Raw genomic sequence first — 17,067 nt, 5'->3', positions numbered from 1 at the left:
AACAATATTATATTGTGCACTTAAAATTTTGTTAAAAGGGTAGAACTCATGTTAAGTATTCTTAACATTAATTTAATGTTAAGCCACACACGCATATGCGACATCCAGAATTAGGCAAATTTTCATAAAAATACTTATTTTCTCAAACAAAAAGAATTTTTGCAAATAAACTGTAAATATGATTAAATTATTTCAGAATGCTTAAACTATTAAGCATAGTTAATAATATCTTGGAGTAATATAAAAGTCCACACATTCTGATAGCTAATTTAATGAATCAATTCAGAAAAGCACCTTACTGGAAACCATAAAGTATTGCAAGTGGATGTATTCAGAAGTAATCAGGTTTTATTTTAAAATTAGTTGGCTACTTGCTATGAAAATTCTCAAATACATTCAATTAAAGTGATTGAAATTAATTCAAAAAATGCATGGGTCAGACACATTGTCAGGCACCAGGAATCCTGGGATGCAAAGAAAAGCAGTCCGTTTCAGGAACTTACTATGTATTAAGGTGGAGAAACTGAAAAAGGAATAAATTATAGAACAATGTCAGAAGCTTAATGATCAAAGAATGTATTCGATACAGAGATCACAAGATGAAGGAGCTCTCAAATTTATTTGCAGAGGTCAAGGATGGCTTCTCTGGAGAAATCCCTTTGATTTGTTTTTGAGGAATAATTGCTTCATCTTGTGAACATGGAAGAAATATTTATTTCAATTAGAATGAACATTGAAGAATAAATGGTAGAACAGAAATTTGATTGTAATTTATTGTACCACCATATCAATAAGTGAAGCACAAGTTATTGAAACACACACACACACACACACACACACACACACACAGAGTTCTGCTACTCCATATCCTATGAATTAAATAGGGAAGCATTAATATCCATAAGATTTCACCTTGCTGTTAAGAAAATCAAATAGCTTATAGATTTTATGAATCTGTTCTTATCATTGAATTTTTAACTCCAGCGCTCTATAATATGATGATGACAATTTAAATAGTTTTAAAATTAGAATAGAAAAAACTTATCATTAATACTGGTGTACCTTTTTAGGGTAAAAGTAAAGAATTATGCTGGGATACCCGGCACCAGCTGAAATTGAATGAGGTCAGTGAGCATGTTCCATATCACATTCTACCTTTCCTCTTCTGTCATTCCAACCCACTTTCTTTTCTGACTTTATTTGTGTTTAGTTAATCAAATTTTTAAGAAACTTACCAAATCTTGCTTATTTTTGAAAACATTTAACAGTTCTTTCTAACCTGTCAAAATAAGGGGAGCAGAGATTTATTTGTATGACACTTTTAACTTTATAGTCTCAATTACCTATTTCAGGTTCAGTTGTTACTATTTCTCCACGTGTGCTTAACAAGCTGATCAAACCAGAGGACTCGTTATTTAATTTATGTATTGGGGGAATAATTTATATTAAATTGTGTTGCTTCCCAACATAATTTTTCAGGTCTTTACTCTTTGTTTCCTTCCCCACTACTTTCACATAAGGAACAATAAAGGCATTCTACACACATTGTCATCAATAAAGGTTTGCTATTATAGAAACATGTGAACAACAACAACAAAAATGTCTAGTTCCACTTTGAATTTTTGTTAAATTTTCAGCTTTAGGGACCTAAAGACCATTACTCTGGGGAAAAAAAAAATTGGGGGATCAGAAGAGCCTGGGAATCTACAGCCAAAGTTTACATGATTGGCGGTAAATTTTCAGTGAAAAAGAGGAAAATCCAGGTTGCTCTCTCCCTAGAAGGATAAATAAGAAATTCTGAGGCTAAGAAGTTGGGGGAATAAAGAATACATGACCCATGATGCAGGAGTGGGGGTTAACTAGGATTAGAGAATTTTGTCTGGAGGGACTAATCGACCACACTATGGCTCCAACAAGAATAAGCACTGTGTTTTCTTGTCATTAAGCAACTGAAATGCAAACCAAGTTTTCACTAGTTGACATTAAAAGTACGAAGGTATCTTCCTGTGCATACTGTAATATCATCTTTTTTACGTTCAAATAGTGATAATACCTTACCTACAGTAGTTCAAATATTGGCAGTCAATAGCCCACCATGAGTTGCACAAATAAATTTATTTTGTGTGACCTAAAATATCTGGACATCTCCCCTTTAAACAATACAGGTGAGGCCCTGACTGCACAGGAGGACTGTCAGTGTGAAACAAAAGGGAGAGCTCTTCCCACTCCTTTCCTTAATCTTCTGTCTGCTTGTGAACCTAAATGAATGAGACCCAACGTTGCCCCAACACTCCTCCTATTTCCCCAGAGGTATTAAAGACCATCTTCGCTTTTTGTGAATTCCATTTTGTGTTTATACCCATGCTACCCTTTTGCTTGAATTACCATACCTTTACCTCTTGCTGCTACATTCTATTCATAAGGAAACCAATTAATACAGATACAGGCTATCTGAGATGTCTAATTGTTAGCAGGCTTTATTCTAGAAGCTGCCGTTTTAAGCAGTATAATCTTTCAATGTTCATCTCCATCTCCCTTTTAAAAATAATTCCTTTAAAAATTCAACCATATATAACTCTTTCTTCACTGAAATTTTCCTGTCTTTTAGTTTATAATACGCCTATAAAATAGCAGTTAGGAATTTTATATGTGATAAGTCTACAACTGGTCAAGCCAGCAATACCTGAACTGATCGTACCAACATAATGATTTGTTTTTCTCCGAGTAAGTGGTTTTGTTCTCTTGATAACACCAAATCAAAGACAAAGACTTTTTAATAGTATCTTTCATGTGTCACCCCTCATATCCACCCACACTTTTCAAGGTGTTCTTCTAGAGTTCTTGATCCTGTCAACATTCTCAAACAAGGAAGCATTCTCCTTCTATCCTTCTGATAATTATCAGCACTGAGGTTCAAATTATTTTTCGATACCCAGTTTTGTTGTATTTCCTAAATCATCTTTGCTGTTTGAGAATTCATCCGTATTCTTCTCATCAGTATTCTTACAAACCAGGAATGAGTTTTAACTCTACAGATGGCCAAATTTTGCCCATGGCCTATAGTTTATGGCCAATATCTAACAGTGGTTTTTAGATTTAAAAGTATTGTACAAAAAAAAAAAAAGAGGATTATGCAATAGACACTGTGTCTGGCACAAAGACCCCAAATATTCACTTTAACAATTGCTGTTAATAATTAATCACTTTGGAGAAAACATGTGCTAACCTTGGCTATAGGGCTGACACCATTAACTCAAACTATGTAGGCAAGGAGTCTAGGATTTTGAATTAGTTTCCCATGCTGATACGTACCACATGAGAATTCTTTGAAGCCCTGGGTGGTCCCAACCTATGGTATATTAATCTCTGTAAATTCAAGATCCCTTAACATTCTCTTGGTTTCATTTCAGTCCAATGGAGCCTTTTGGAAGGTCAAGATGCAAAGGTAAAGCCTGATATGAATATTTATATTAATATATTATATGTATATATTATTTATTAACATAATATCAATTTACTATCCAATTGACTGTAATTTAGATACATTCAGATAAAGTCAACTGCTTTCTTGCACCTTTATACCTTTTATCTATAAGAACATCATTGTTACAAGTTGATATCTACTTAAGTTATTTTTTGTTATAAATAATAACCCATAAAAATATATAAATTTTAAATAATTATACTCCTTTTAAAATATGTATTTGCATCATGAATTAGATCAAGGGTTAGCTCATTAACTACACATGGGTAAATATACTTCATACATTGAAACTGTATAATAATTTGTATATATAACTATTTTAAAAGATCCACATAAAAAGAACGATTTTGATTTCAATCTCTTCATATTCTGAAAGCAGCCTATCTTTTGAATCAAAAGATGAAGTATTTTTTGTTCAGGAATGGCACAGAGATTATTAATAAAACTGCACCGAAAAGAGTTTTAAAATACGTTTTTAAAAGAAAGAAGTTATTTCCTTAAAAGAGTGGGTGACTATTTCTATTCTCTGACAGTAGAGAGATTTCTTTATTTAAAAGGTTACATTATCTCTCTGCTGGGAGAACAAAATAAACAAACAGTCAATTCCCTGAGAACCAAAGCAACAGGAAGGCAGCTGCATACATTTAAACACAAAAATTTACAGAAAGCATTTATCTCAAGGTGAACAGTGAAGTGCTGTTGTAAGACTGTACATTATCTAACCAGCCATTGGCCCATCCAAATGAAACAAACCAAGGATGAAAAAGGAGTCAGATAAATTTTCTTTACATTTGGCATGCAAGAAATAATGAGCTTGCTTCTCTGTTGTTACCAGATGACTGCCAAGGTATCATCAAAAATGCAAAAATTAAACATTTTTACTTATACTCTCCTCTCATATTCATTGGTGTAGCAACTGGAATTGCTGAACGATGACTGCCTCCTCCAAATACATACAGATATTTATCACTCAAGCAATGGTTTATTTCCCTAGTGAGGATGCACTAAGCACTATCTGAGCCAAGTTGCTAAGGAAGCAGATGCCTCCTCATTAACAGCCCCCTTTCATTTCCTCTGTTCACTGCAACCTGTACTTAGTGGTATCCTCCACCACAGAATGGTAAGGGTCATTGATTTGATCATTACCAATATGACTACCTATGATATCAGGAATTCTTTTTCTTACTCTACTCTTTATCTAACACCCCATGTTACCTACATAGTGTTCTCTTGTTGCTTTCGCTGAGGAGCTTGAAGCTACCAATTTTTATCACCATTGATGAAAATCAGAAATAAGTGACCTCAACGAAACTAATTCCATTCAATCAATGGCCTCAATTCAACTTGAAAAACATATTGACTAGTGCATATACTAGTAGACTACTCTTTATTTCATCTGAACTTGTTGCTTTCTGACCAAAAGTTTATTGAGTTTGAGCTCAAACCAGTTTAATATAATACTTTACTTACATAGCATTAATAAACTGTATGTATATCAGTATAATATGCATATAAAAAGAGATTTATAAAAACTATGGAATGGTTTGGATATGGTAGATATTGTGAGAAAAAAGCCATCAAATTAATAAATATACGTGAGAACAAATACTTCTTCAGCAACTCCTTAACATTACTTTAAAAAGCGAAAGCCATTTATGAACTTTATTGAGAAATAACTGTACACACTACTAAGTACAGAATTGGTTTCCATATTACCTCAAAAAACAAAACCTCAAAAAGCATTATGTGCATCCCAAGGTACATGCAAACGTCAAAGTAAGTCAGCATGGATACCCGTACAATATTTTAGGAATATTTTTTAAACAGGAATTTTAACTTTCAATATATTTGAAGAAAACAGAATTATACTTTCAAATCCAGACTGTTAAAAAGTTAGAGAATGCAGTTCTGGCCAGTGATTTATCATCTTTAATCCAGCCCATGAAATAAGCGAATCTGAGTGATAAATGCAGAGTTCTTTGAGTTATAGTTTGGAGAAAAATAGACACAGGAAAATATATGTCTTACAGAATTGTCAAAAGTTAGTAACATCAAGTATACAGCCTACAATGTAGCATTTACAAATAATAAAACTCTTAGCTCAATTCACTAAATCTTGAAGAAATTACAGCTTGAATTTTTGAAACCACCACCAAAACCTCAAGGAAAATCATGAATAAAATGTTTTAAGTGATAGAAAATTAATTTAAAGTTTCACAAAATAAAGAAGATGACATACACTGAATGATGATAATCTGTTAGAAAAATTATGTATCATATAACATCATAATAGCCCTTTCATAAAGCAGATATAGCTATATATGGAAAAGATAAAATAGGAAGGTAAAAATATTAATGGCCGTGCACGGTGGCTCACGCCTGTAATCCCAGCACTTAGGGAGGGTGAGGCGGGCAGATTACGAGGTCAAGAGATCGAGACCATACTGGCCAACATTGTGAAACCCTGTCTCTACTAAAAATACAAAAATTAGCTGGGCATGTTGGCACGTGTAGTCCCAGCTACTTGGGAGGCTGAGGCAGGAGAATTGTTTGAACCTGGGAGGCGGAGGTTGCAGTGAGCCGAGATCCCGCCACTGCACTCCAGCCTGGGCACAGAGCGAGACTCCGTCTCAAAAAAAAAAAAAAAAAAAAAAAAAAATTCATGCAGTAGTCAAACCTTCCCATAATAGTAGTTTTCTAGAATATAATATAATATAATATAAAATCCCATGTAGTTTTCTATAATATTACAGTTTGCTTAATAGGTAATGATAATCTGATCAAACAAGTGGAAATATTATGCAATGTAAACATTATTTCTTAATCTAATCAAATTATGCTTTTATAAGTAGGGTCACAGACTTTTTCTAATTAGTACTAACCACATATGCCAAAACAATTTATATGACAACATTAACATTCTAAGAGACAGAATGCTAATGAAATTATCAAAAACGCATTTTTCTAGAAGCCACTATTCTTGCTGCATTTCTTCTCTGATAGTTTTGAGTAATCTACTTCTTCCTAAATTCTAAAAAAATTTAATCTAGTTTTTCCACCCCCAGTGATTCCATATAACCATGCATAGCTTCAGTGGTGAGTTGATCACAACTGATTCCTTTCATAATCTCTTCAGACCTGTTTATCCAATAACTTGCTTGAAACCATCATTTACATCAATGATTGAAATTTAAAATTTTACATGTGCAAATTAAAATTTGGTTTCCTCTCCCCACAAATTGACTTTTTCTTTTATTCTTCTTGTCTAATTACCATTCACTTGAGTGTAAAACTTTGAAATCACAATAGACTACTCCATTGGGCTACGTTTTATCCTTCCAATAAATAAATGTTCATCACTCTATCAAATGACAAGTCTTGCTTTTCATTTTATTTCTTTAGTTTAATCTTTCATTACTTGGCTTTAAAGTATAGTAGTAAATTCCTAGATTACTGTGTACTAAAAATAAACATGTGTGCACATTTTTGTTCATAATTCTTAGATGAGTACCTACTAAATGTTCCATAAATTGCATTTTACATATATTATTTGAAGCCTCTAACAATTCATCTATATACCAATTTTCAGTAACATTTTCTATTCTCCAGATAATTGTTACTTTCAACTTCAAAAATATTTATTTGCAAGCTCATATTGTGGTTATTGTTACTACCATTTTTACTTACTAGTAATTATTTTTGCAAAAACTTATCTATTACTATTTAAAATCCAGACAAGATTCATCTCTACAACACAGTAATCACAGATCTTTTCATTGATAATGTGACACCTCCTTCAGGATTGGAACTTTTTATAACTTTGGGCAAACGTTAATTTTGGAAAGAAAATTATGTATCTCTAAAAGCAATAAAGCAGAAAAAATTGGGGTATCATCTGTTGAAATAAAAAAATGTGGCATGACTGTACATGAATAAAGTTGGAAACTCCAACATGGAAACAATTCTGTATTATACAATTATTTCTCAATCTTGTTTTATCTATCAATAAATGGCTTGACTTCTGAAAAATATGTTAAGAAGCATTGCTTAAGAAAAATCCTTGCACTTTCTGAGGTAATTAAACTACATATTCAAGATAGACTCTTTCAAGTCAAAAATATATGAAAGTGACATAACAATAAGAAAGAAATATGTAAATGATAATGGAGAAATAGAAAAAATATTAAAATAGAAAAAAATTAAAAACATTAAAATTTAATATTAAAAATATTAAATGTTTTTTATCTAAAAAAATTTTAAAATGGTAAAACAAGGTGGTAAAAATATAAATCATTTAATAAAATGGTAGAATTTCATCTCTATATGTTGATAATTACAGTAAATATGAGTGAACGAAATCCTTCAGTTAAAAGCTTGTGATTGTTAGACTGGTTAAAAAGTAAAATTATATCCTTCTTGAAAGTGACATACTTTAAATATATGTGTGCATAAAGGGTAAAATACAAAGAATAAAAATTTACTGTAAAAAAAGAAAACTTGTACAGCTATATCAGATAAAGTAAGGCCAAAATACCACCAGAGATAGAGATATTTCACAATGATAAAAAATTATATATATTAAATATATATAAATGAATTCTAAGATATTAATCCTAAAATATTATTGTACACTGAATAACAAGACTTAAACATATGAAACAAGAGTTTACCAAATTATAAACACAGATCCACACATTAATACAATTCTCCCATTAATTGATAAAGCAAGTAAACAATTGTTAGTGTATAGATGATATTTTAAAAAGTAAAGTTTATTTAACTGATATTAATTAGTTGACACTCAGGAAGTGCAAATTACACATTCTCTTGAAGTGCACAGGGCCTGTATACAAAAATAAAATAATATGCTTTGCCATAATGCAAATACCAATAAATTTCAAGTTAAAATCTTATATGGCATAGTGTACTTGACATATAAATCAATAAGCAAATGTAAAATAAAATTCTTAACTACTTTAAAATAGCAAAACAGTCTTCTAAATAGTCCAAATGCAAGTTATCAAAATAGAATTTAGAAAAAAATAATTAAATGATAATAAAGACATTATAATTAAATCCTGTGCTGGGATTTCTTCTTTAGAGAATGATGAAGTAATAGAGGCTAGATTTACCTTCATGTGCCTGATGAAACAACCAAATATACATACATTCATTGTTGGATGGTCAAATTATTGTATATTATTTTTATATTGCATATAAAATATTTTCATATTGGATGTAAAAATAATATACAATAAATTGACCATTTAGCAACGAAGGGTAGTTACTCTTGAGCAACAGGAAACAAATGAGATGCGCTGCATAATTATTCCAGTTCATTCTCTGAAAGTCAATACAGGAAAACGGGAAATCTTGGCAAAGATGAGTGGACACTCTGAGTTGAAATATGGGGAGACAAAGCAGCTAGAGTTCACAGTGCAGCATATTAAAGAAGAGAGGTATGCCCCGAAAGAATATGCATAACTCTGTAGAGGGTTGCTATGTAGTTTTCAACTGCATACTGATTAGTTCAGGCATGTGAAGAGACTATTTCAGAACTATGCAAAAACATTTGAGGTAACAGTGCTCAATGTTCACACAAATCACTGTCGAAAGGATGTCTCTGTTAATAAACAATAAAAACATTATTTGTGATCAGATCTTGTGTCAAAGGTTCTATATATCTTTGCTTGGTGTCGAATCTATAATTTTATAGTCCCCAGGCATAAGAGGCAGTAAACATTTCCTGTTACTTCTCACTCTTTATTCTTCTTAATAAATTAAATCTCTAAAGAATGTTTTAGAAGATTCAAGTAATAACCACAGTAGGAAAGAGAGTTAATTGCTCTTTCATAAATTTATAACAATTTGATTTCCTGCTCTATGCATTAAAAAAGGTCCACATTCCCAATTATAAATTTAATGAGACTAAAGATTATATAGATGAGATTTCTGCTTCCAGATAAGATAGAGTGATGGTGATTAGGTTTACCTTCTGGACAAAATGAAAAATAGACAAAATATTTAAAACAATGATGTTCCAGTTACAGATTTCCAGCAGTGAAAAACAGTGATTGCTAAGAAATTAAAAAAATAAAATCAATGGGAGTCATATTTTAACTAAGGACACTGCCTGAAAAGAGTGGCCAGGCATCAATGCAGGCTGTGGAGCCCAGGCAGACCTAAGAGAGCTCCTTGAGTTAAGAATATAGTGCTGAGATGTAAGAAGATCAAGGTGGACAGACGTCGCAGAACTGAGGAAGAGAGAGCTACACTGAGAGAGAACTTCATAGATCTGCAGTGAGACCCCTCAAATATTAAGCTTAGTATTAAACAGTACATATGTGAGACCAGAAAAAGAAAACTCAAATAATACAGAGAATAATGAACGGCATCCATACAGGAATACTGACTGTTCTCATAGCCATACTGGAAAACTTCAAGATTCAAAGGACAGGCTGGGCACGGTGGATCACGCCTGTAATCCCAGCACTTTGGGAGGCCGAGGAGGGTAGATCACAAGGTCAGGAGATCGAGACCATCCTGGCTAACACGGGGAAACCCTGTTTCTACTAAAAATACAAAAAATTAGCCAGGAGTGGTGGTGGGTGCCTGTAGTCCCAGCTACTCTGGAGACTGAAGCAGGAGAATGGCGTGAACCCAGGAGCGGAGATTGCAGTGAGCCGAGGTCGTACTGATTAGCCCCAGACAGAGCTTTGCTGTCTTCCCTAACGTATCATAATAGTAAAATCTAAAATGATCAGCCTATTTAAAAGTAACTGAGCTGTATCCAATAATTAAACTCAATAATATTTATAGGAATACAAAAACATTCACTCATCAAAAAGATAAAATTCATAACATCTGCAATCCAATAAAATCTGATCATTTAAGAAACGGAATAGGAAAATCCAACCCATGCTGAGATAAATCAATTAAATCAATGAAAACTGAACTAGATATGACATAAACACTAGAATTACATCAAAAGTTAACAGCAAAAGATATTCTAACTTTCAAAAAATTAAGTAGAAACTTACAATACATTATAATAGAAAAATTTAACTTATAGAAATAAAAACTACCATATGTGAAGACGAAAAAGTTACTGAATGGGGTCAGAAACAGATTAGGAATTTCACAAGAAGAAAACTTGAAGTTATAATAATAGAACCCATTCAAAAAGAAGCAGAAAGAGGACGGAGAATGAACAGTGTATTAGTTAATGGTGAGACAAGATTAAGTGTCCTCCTACACTTAAAGTAATCCATGTCCTAGAAAAGAGAGAAGAGTAGAAACTTGAAGCTAACGATATCTATTTGAAAGAAAAAAATGACCAAGAATATTCAAAATTTGATGAAAACTGTAACTCCACACAACAAAGAACCTCAACAAAAATTCCAACTAAAGAATCAAAATAAAGAAACAAAAATACTAGGGTTCATATCATAACTGCTCAAAATCAGTGATAAAGAGAACAATTTCAAAAGAATCAACAGAAGAAAAAATTATATGCAGAAGGAAGGATGACAGGTAATTACTTGTTAGAACAACACAAGATAGGTGACAATGGAATAGCATCTGCTAAGTACTGAAAAGAAAAATATAACATCCAACCTAGGATTCTATCCCCAAAGTGTCTGTGTGTGTGTGTGTGTGTGTGTGTGTTTTAAGGAGTAAATAAAGAGTTTTAGGCATACAAGGGACAAACCAAACACTCGCTTAAAAATACTACTATAAATGCTAAAGAAAGTTCTTCAGGCAGAAAAGCAAAATAACATATGGAAATGTGATCTACACAAAGGAATAAAAGACATTGGAAATAATTATTACACAACTAAATATATAAGATTTTGGCTAATTATTTAGAGCTGTTTAAAATATAAATATATGTGTAAATGAATTAATAACATTGTAGTATGGGATTTATAATATGTAAAAGTGAAATGTATGGCAACAATAACAGAAAAGATGGGGAAGATAAATGAAAATATAATACTATAAGGGTCTCACATTATGTGTGAACTGATAAAATACCACTTAAAGATACAGTGCAATAATTTACAGTAATATTCCTATAAATCCTACTATACTAGTTATATAACTATAAATTCTAAAATAACTATTAAAATGATGGAACAAAGAGCTATAAATCTAACAAATAATAAGGTGAGGTTATTAAAATGAAAAAAATCTCAGAAAGGAAAAGAAGAAGAGGAGAAAAAAGTACATTTAGGAATTAAATAGCAAGATTATAGACCTAAAGCTAACCATGTCTATAATCATATTAAATATACTTGTTTAAACACCAAATTAAAAGGCAGAAATTGGCAGACTGGATTAAAAAGAAGGAAGCAAGACTAACCCATATTTTGCCAACAAAAACACACTTAAAATATAAAGACAAAAATAAGTTTTAATAAAAGACTAGAAAAAAATTTCCCTGGTAAAACCAAACAAAAGCAAGCTGAAGAAGGTATGAAAGAGAAAATTATCAATGAAAACACTGATTGTACGAAAATAATTTTTAATAGCGAAGGACACCTAGCAAGAATGAGCAAAAATTACTGAATATAAAAAAAAAAAATTAATGGCTGAAAGAGGAGAACTCATGGTAAATAGTATAGATATTAAGAAGACAATGAAAATATAATATTAATAACAAGTTTGCAATAAATTTTAAAATTGGAATGCAACATACAAATTTATTTTTTAAATTAGCTAGCAAAACTGAGATGAGAAGACATTTAAAAATATAGTTTTATATTCACTAAGAAATTTCATCCATGATTTAAAATCTTCCCACAAACAAATTCCAGTTCAATATGTCTTCGTGGCTGAGGTTTTCTCAGATATTTAAGAAAGAAATAACATGAATATTGCAAAATTTAAACAGCAGAATTGCTTTCTCACGTTTTATAATGTCAGCATTATCTTGATGAAAAAAATCTTAAAAATTTATAAGAGATAAAAACCAGAAACTAGTATCTTTCACAACAACAAAGGGAATACAATTATTCTTATCAAAATATTAGCAAAATGCCAGCAGAAATATGTAAAAGGGATACATTAATATAAATATGATTAATTCAAGGAATGAAAGTGTGATTCAACATTTGAATATAATCAGTGTAATTCCCCCCATTAACTAGCAAAAGAATAAAATGTCATCTAATTTTTTCAATAGGTGGACTAAATGCATTTTAAACAAAAAAAAAGTTTACAAAATGTCTCAGAAATAGAAGGTATATTCTTTAATATACAATGAAAATTACTAACATAGTGAAATGTGGTACGTGTTCTTTCAAGATCAGAACAAAACAACGTCTACCATAATTATTTGTATTCAACATTGTACTGAAGGAACTAGTCAGTCAAGAAAAAAAATAAAATGTACTAATATTGGAATAGAAGAAATACAATCGTCATTACTTCTAGATAGCATAATTTTAATCCCAGATTTTTTTAATACATACATATAAATTACTAGACTTAATAAATGGATTTTTTTAAAACCACCTGATGGGGTGTCAAGCAAATCTGAGGTAGAAAGGCCAAGAACAAAGCTGGAGTCCTTACAGTAACAGATATTAAGTTTTTTATTATAAGACTATATAAAATTAGACCTATCATAAAGCTACATTTTATTGTATAGCTACAAATAAAATGAAAAGCTATTTGTGTGATAGAAAAATGGATCAATGAAATCTATTAAGGATTTTAAAGGCATAATCATAAACATTCACCCAATGTATGTCGAAGTAGCAATGGCAATGCAGTGAGAAATGATGGCTTTGTCAAGGATTCTCAATAAAACCCTTATGCTCAGAGATTCAGTAGAAAATTTAACATGTAATTGTAATCATTGCTAAGGTTTATTAAACAATTGGAGGGCTGGGCTTGGTGGCTCATGCCTGTAATCCCAGCACTTTGGGAGGCTGAGGTGTGTGTATTGCTTGAGCTCTGGAGTTTGAGACAAGCCTGGGCAACATGGTGAAACCCTGTCTCTGCAAAAAATAGCCAAACGTGGTGGCACATACCTGTGGTCCCAGCTACTTGGGAGGCTGAGATGTAAAGATCACTTCAATATGGCAGGTGAAGGTTGTAATAAGCCAAGATCGTGCTGCTGCACTCCAGCCTGTGTGACAGAGCCAGACCCTGTCTCAAAACAAAAACAAAAACAAAAATTCATACTTACAGAGGGTATGAATCAATGGGATACCCATGTAACAAAAAGATAGTTTAAATCTGTCACATGATTTATGAAAACAATTTCTGTTAATTCATGAATTTAAATTGGAAAGCTAAAAAATGTTTTTAAAATGAGGTTATCTTTCTGATTTGGTAATAAGCAGAAATGTATTACAAAAAACTAACTATGATAAGAAATATTTATACATGTAACTTTATTAACAATAAATACATAAAATTAAAGGCACAACTGCAAGTTTGAAAGTCAAACCACAGATGAGAGAAGATATTGAACAAGGGTCTCATAACCAACAATACAAACACTTCCTAAAAACAATAACATAAGGATAATTAATTCATAAAGCAAGTCCTTAGAGACCTACAAAGAAACTTAGACTCCCACATAATAATAATGGGAGACTTTAACACCCCACTATCAACATTAGACAGATCAACGAGACAGAAAGTTAACAAGGATATCCAGGAATTGAACTCAGCTCTTCACCAAGTGGATCTAACAGACATCTACAGAACTCTCCACCCCAAATCAACAGAATATACATTCTTCTCAGCACCAAATCACACTTATTGCAAAATTGGCCACATAGTTGGAAGTAAAGCACACCTCAACAAATGTAAAAGAACAGATATTATAACAAATTGTCTCTCAGACCACAGTGCAATCAAACTAGAACTCAGGATTAAGAAACTTACTCAAAAATGCTCAACTACATGGAGACTGAACAATCTGCTCCTGAATGACTACTGGGTACATAACGAAATGAAGGCAGAAATAAAGATGTTCTTTGCAACCAATTAGAACAAAGACACAACATACCAGAATCTCTGGGACACAGTTAAAGCAGTGTGTAGAGGGAAATTCATAGCACTAAATACCCACAAGAAAAAGCAGAAAAGATCTAAAATTGACACCCTAACATCACAATTAAAAGAACTAGAGAAACAAGAGCAAAAACATTCAAAAGTTAGCAGACAGTAAGAAATAACTAAGATCAGAGCAGAACTGAAGGAGATAGAGACACAAAAAAACCTTCAAAAAAATCAATGAATCCAGGACCTGGTTTTTTGAAAAGATCAACAAAATTGATAGACTACTAGCAAGACAAAGGAAGAAGAAAAGAGAGAAGAATCAACTAGACACAACAAAAAATGATAACAGGAATATCACCACCAATCCCACTGAAATACAAACTACCATCCGAGAATACTGTAAACACCTCTACGCAAATAAACTAGAAAATCTAGAAGAAATGGATAAATTCCTGGACACATACACCCTCTCAAGACTAAACCAGGAAGAATGTGAATCCCTGAATAGACCAATAACAGGTTCTGAAATTGAGGCAATAATTAATAGCCTACCAACCAAAAAAAGTCCAGATGGATTCACAGCCGAATTCTACCAGAGGTACAAAGAGGAGCTGGTACCATTCCTTCTGAAACTATTCCAATCAATAGAAAAAGAGGAAATCCTCCCTAACTCATTTTACGAGGCCAACATCATCCTGATATCAAAGACTGACAGAGATACAACAAAAAAAGAGAATTTTAGACCAATATCCCTGATGAACATCGATGCAAAAATCCTCAATAAAATACTGGCAAACCAAATCCAGCAGTACATCAAAAACCTTATTCACCATGATCAAGGTGGCTTGATCCCTGGATGCAAGGCTGGTTCAACATACACAAATCAATAAACATAATCCATCATATAAACAGAACCAAAGACAAAAATCACATGGTTATCTCAATAGATGCAGAAAAGGCCTTTGACAAAATTCAACAACCTGTGAATCTAAAAACTCTCAATAAACAAGATATTGATGGAACGTATCTCAAAATAATAAGAGCTATTTATGACAAACCCATAGCCAATATCATACTGAATGGGCAAAAACTGAAGCATTCCCTTTGAAAACTGGCACAAGACAGGGATGCCCTCTCTCACCACTACTATTCAACATAGTGTTGGAAGCTCTGGCCAGGGCAATCAGGCAGAAGAAATAAATAAATGGTATTCAATTAGGAAAAGAGGAAGTCAAATTGTCCCTGTTTGGAGATGATACGACTGTATATTAAGGAAACCCCATTGTCTCAGCCCAAAATCTCCTTAAGCTGATAAGCAACTTCAGCAAAGTCTCAGGATAAAAATCAATGTGCAAAAATCACAAGCATTCCTATACACCAATAACAGACAAACAGAGAGCCAAATCATGAATGAACTCCCATTCACAATTGCTTCAAAGAGAATAAAATACCTAGGAATCCAGCTTACAAGGGATGTGAAGGACCTCTTCAAGGAGAACTAAAAACCACTGCTCAACAAAATAAAAGAGGACACAAACAAATGGGGGAACATTCCACGCTCATGGATAGGAAGAATCAACATCATGAAAATGGCCATACTGTCCAAGGTCATTTGTTGATTCAACGCCATCTCCATCAAGCTACCAACAACTTTCTTCACAGAATTGGAAAAAAAGACTTTAAAGTTTATATGGAAGCAAAAAAAGAGCCTGCATTGCCAAGACAGTCCTAAGCCAAAAGAATAAAGCTGGAGGCATCACGCTACCTGACTTCAACACTACAAGGCTACAGTAACCAAAACAGCATGGTACTGGTACCAAAACAGAGATATAGACCAATGGAACAGAACAGAGTCCTCAGAAATAATACCACACATCTACAACCATCTGATCTTTGACAAACCTGACAAAAACAACAAATGGGGAAAGGATTCCCTATTTAATAAATGATGCTGGGAAAACTGGCTAGCCATATGTAGAAAGTTGAAACTGGATCCCTTCCTTAAACCTTATACAAAAATTAATTCAACATGGATTAAAGACTTAAATGTCAGACCTAAAACCATAAAAACCCTAGAAGAACACCTAGGCAATACCATTCAGGCCATAAGCATGGGCAAGGACTTCATGAATAAAACACCAAAAGCAATGGCAACAAAAACCAAAATTGACAAATGGAATCTAATTAAATGAAAGAGCTTCTGCACAGCAAAAGAAACTAGCAGCGGAGTGAAGAGATAACCTACAGAACGGGAGAAAATTTTTAGAATCTGCCCATCTGACAAAGGGCTAATATCCAGAATCTACAAAGAAATTAAACAAATTTCCAATAAAAAAATCAAAATACTCCATCAAAAAGTGGGCAAAGCATATGAACAGACACTTCTCAAAAGAAGACATTTACGCAGCCAACAAATACATGAAAAAATGCTCATCGTCACTCACCCTCAGAGAAATTCAAATCAAAACCACAATGAGATACCATCTCACACCAGTTAGAATGACGATCATTAAAAATTCAGGAAACAACAGTTGCTGGAGAGGATGTGGAGAAATAGGAAA

The 17,067-nt window shown here is 32.6% G+C and overlaps 1 long non-coding RNA gene across 1 annotated transcript in view; it reads right to left on the bottom strand.

Annotated features, from left to right (window-relative positions):
- The window catches only part of LOC139358301 (uncharacterized), an 83,575-nt gene that overhangs the window by 54,051 nt on the left and 12,457 nt on the right, over nucleotides 1–17,067 (bottom strand). Inside the window, exon 2 of the long non-coding RNA XR_011613056.1 lies at nucleotides 13,525–13,642. This is a non-coding gene — a long non-coding RNA (uncharacterized lncRNA). The remainder of the gene's footprint in view (nucleotides 1–13,524; nucleotides 13,643–17,067) is intronic.

Source organism: Macaca nemestrina, chromosome 14 (genome assembly GCF_043159975.1).
Source record: "Macaca nemestrina isolate mMacNem1 chromosome 14, mMacNem.hap1, whole genome shotgun sequence".
NCBI lineage: Eukaryota > Metazoa > Chordata > Mammalia > Primates > Cercopithecidae > Macaca > Macaca nemestrina.
This window is presented reverse-complemented; position numbering and strand designations above follow the sequence as displayed.